Here is a 3,790-nt window from a genome sequence, read left to right as displayed (position 1 = left end):
CTCCTCCTCCTCCTCCTTCTTCTTTCTTTCTTAAAATGTTGTTGCAAGGACTGTTGAAATGATCAGGCTCTATTTTTTGACCTCACTGGTACTGGAAACTGAATAATTGACAAAGTTTGTGCTATATTGGCGGCTGGACAAATGGCACCAAACATGGCTTATGCAAGCAGATGAGTAGGTTGTCACAGTATGCATCTTAAACCTTGCCTTGTTTCATCCCACCCTGTTCTCATTCCACTTTCATTTATTCTGTGAAGTAGCATTTTGGGTTTTAGGGGGTTTGTGTTTGTTGAACACCCTTTTCTACAATATAACAAGCAACAGCTAAGTCAAGTATATTTGGAAAGTATACAAAATTATATTTCCTATCAAAAATACATGCCTTATAGAGAAAACAGGAGAATGAACCAAGAGACTGTTAAGTGACAGCATTTGGCTAACTCTTTTCCAAATTGTTTGAGATTATATTAACAATATAGCAAGGGGCAGGGAGAGTATTTGAACTTTGACAGCTATAGCTATTTAAGTAGGAATATCATGTGAACCCAAGTAATATATTTCAGTATGATTATATTAATACATGTGAAGAACTATCATAACTGAGATTAAAATAGTAGGTAAAAGCTCATTTTCAGTCATCATCCTGAGGGTTTGTGTTATTTCATTTTCTTAACTAAAGCACTGTACTGAAAGAGTGACTTTAGAGTTGAAAGAGTTGGGCAGGCCTCAGGCAAGGCAACCAGATAGGGAGTATACTCATTGGTATTTGAAACAGATGATAAACATCTGGGTTGGGGCAGTAATGATAGGCTTTATACACAATGCCAGCAGCTTAAAAACAGGTGGGAGGAATTCACAAGGCTGGTTTTCAATTTTTGTTAAAAATCTATATATTGGTGTTATTTGACCTAATAGGAAATCTTATAAGGAGGAAATATTTAATGTTTATTTATTTTTGAGGAAGGCGAACCAGGGAGATAAGAATGTAGTATGTACATTACTGGACATACTGAACAACCAAACAGGTGTTTGTGCAGGGCATTGATTGAGATGTGGGTTCCAGCACTCAAAAACACAGTTCAGAACTACAGTTGTGGATACAATTTGGCTTAAATAGTATGTGTATGTCTTGACAGCCTCCTGTCTTCATAGTTCTTGTCAGGGAGTCTTTTTCCTACTTCCTAAAGAAGCTATTATATACCCAGAGAGACTGGAATTGTAAAAGACCTATAAAATGCAAACACCAATGATCATGTTCAAAGCCCTCTTTATAGCTAGTCTTGTCACCTTTGGAAGGATTCACTGCCTTTTGTACCTTCTTGCCCTGTTCTTTTGTTTCTTTGTTTGATTTTTTCATTGTATTTTTTTTTAGCCCCTGTAATTAGATCTGTTCATCCCAGATATATTCCTGTGTTTTCAAAATTTCACCGTCAGCTCAACTCTCCCTGGGCGAGGAGAGAAAGATAACTCTATCACAGTAGCGCTTTAGGTGCCTGAAGAAATGTGGCTGGGATTCAATGAGAGCAGGTTAGCAGAAGGATTGCATGGTCTGACTCATGTGTTTGAAGACTGACACTGGCTGTTCTTTATAAATGTGACTAATATGGTAAAGATAGAAATGGAGAGAAAAACAAAACAAAACAAAAAAAAATGGAGTAACAGGGTTGTATCAGAGTGGAAGCTTTGGGCATGGTGCATAACAAGATGACAAGTTATGTCCTGAAGATAAAGCCAGCAGTGCTTGCTATGGGTTAGAAGTGGTGTATAACAGACAGAAGGGGATGCTAACTATTTTACTTACTGAGAAACCAGAGATTGTGCTCAGAATGAGGCAAAGAAGACTTCTAGTGGAACAGTCCTGGAAAAGAAAAGATAATAGAATGATGTTAGGTTTGAAGAATTGTTTAGATGCTTAGCTAGACAGAAGGAGGCTGAGAAAAAATAAACAGATGAGATAGAGAAAGAGAAAGTGGGACCCAGAGAACAGGTTTGGAAGAGAAAGAAAACCATCACCTGAGGTGCGCATTAGCCTGAAGACTGAGAGCTGGCTTCTGCTTTGGCTGTGTAGAGATTGTTCCTGATATGATCATCGTAATGATTGTGCCTAGAATTGTGAAGAATGGGGACTTGATTAGAGTGAAAATCTGTGGGCTAGTTCCATTGAGAAGGCAACAGGAATCAATATGGGTATTCACACTAAAACAATTTACTGACATTCAACAAAAATGCAGGAAAACAGCCGGGCCGTGGTGCCGCATGCCTTTAATCCCAGCACTTGGAAGGTAGAGGCAGGAGGATTTCTGAGTTTGAGGCCAGCCTCGTCTACAGAGTGAGTTCTAGGACAGCCAGAGCTATACAAAGAAACCCTGTCTCAAAAAAGAAAATGCAGGAAAAGCATCATAGAGATATATGGCCAAAAATTAAAAAAAAAAAAAAATGTCTTTGCTCAGTTGACATTGAAGTAAAGAGCGAGTGCTAAAGTCTGGATCCCCTCTGGTCTTAACTTTAACATTAGCCTCACAATTATCAATAATTCAGTACACAGGAGGTAGAAACACATACACACATGGAAGGTTTACATATGCGATAAACATATAGATGATAAGAGTAGATGTAGTGCTTTGAATGAGAATGACCCCACAGGCGCTCAGCGATTGTTCTTGGTCCCCAGTTTTGCCATTGTCTAGGGAAGTTTAGGAGGTACAGCCTCACTAGAGGAAGTATGTCACTGGGGACATGTTCTGCGCTGAAGAGTCTTGTGCTGCTTCCAGTTCACTCTCTCTGCTTGGGGCTTTCGGTTTAAAATGTGAGTTCTCAGCTTCCTGTTCCTGACACCATGCCTATCGCTTGCAAACCTGCTCTCCTACCACAACTTACTCTCATTCCTCTGAAACCGTAGGCTAACGTAAGCTCTGCCATTGCCTTGGTGATGGCGTTCTATCACAACAACAGAAAGCCATTTCACAAGAGCTAAAATAGAGCACACACTTGGAATTACATGTATATACTACTCTCTATTTGAGAATTAATTTTGGATGGCACATATGGTAAAAATGATATAGTATTTGTTTTTCTGTTCTTCACTTATTTCACGCAACATGATGTCCTCCACAGCCATCCAAGTTGCTGCAAATGAAAGGTTATTTTGCTTTCTGTAGCATAGTAGTATTCCACCACAACTGCAAATCACATTTTATCTATTTATCACATGGACACAGGTTTATTTTGTACATTCAAATTAAGAACATCACTGAAGCAAACGAGCACAGATGTTTCTTCAGGGCTCTCCTTGGGGAATACACTCACCACTCATGAGGTTGTTGGATCATACAGTAGTTCTGTTTTTTGTTTTCAACATAATATTTTTATCGATTCTTTGGGAATTTCACACAATGCACTTCGATCACACTCACTTCCAGCCCTCCCTGGTCCACCCCTTCACTCTTGTGACCTCCCCTACCTGAAAGAAGAAGAAAAAAAAGGAAGAGGAAGTGTGAGAAGAGGAGGAAGAGGCGGAAGAGGAAGAGGAGAAGAAGAAGAAGAAGAAGAAGAAGAAGAAGAAGAAGAAGAAGAAGAAGAAGAAGAAGAAGAAGAAGAAGAAGAAGAAGGAGAAGAAGAAGAAGAAGAAGAAGAAGAAGAAGAAGAAATAATTCAATTTTGTTCCCCATATCACTGGGGCATGATCAGACTCCCAGTGGCCAACCCCTTAAAGAAACCTGAGTCCTTCCCCTGCACCCCTGCCAGAAGCCATCGATTGTGAAGAGCATTCTTTTTTTTTTTTTTTTTTTTT

The 3,790-nt window shown here is 39.3% G+C and overlaps 1 protein-coding gene across 2 annotated transcripts in view; it reads right to left on the bottom strand.

The window, feature by feature from the left end:
- The window catches only part of Itprid2 (ITPR interacting domain containing 2), an 83,521-nt gene that overhangs the window by 49,563 nt on the left and 30,168 nt on the right, over window positions 1-3,790 (bottom strand). Inside the window, exons 2-3 of one of the 2 annotated variants that reach the window (XM_031370778.1) lie at window positions 2,014-2,104; window positions 1,802-1,858 (exon numbers count right to left, since the gene is read on the bottom strand). The gene's annotated coding sequence lies outside the window, so the exon portion shown is untranslated. Of the gene's footprint in view, window positions 1-1,801; window positions 1,859-2,013; window positions 2,105-3,790 lie in introns of those variants that run through there. The other variant, XM_031370777.1, reaches the window with a different exon arrangement.

This window comes from Mastomys coucha, unplaced genomic scaffold (genome assembly GCF_008632895.1).
Source record: "Mastomys coucha isolate ucsf_1 unplaced genomic scaffold, UCSF_Mcou_1 pScaffold15, whole genome shotgun sequence".
NCBI lineage: Eukaryota > Metazoa > Chordata > Mammalia > Rodentia > Muridae > Mastomys > Mastomys coucha.
The sequence above is the reverse complement of the archived record's forward strand: the minus strand, read 5'-3'. Positions and strand labels throughout refer to the sequence as shown.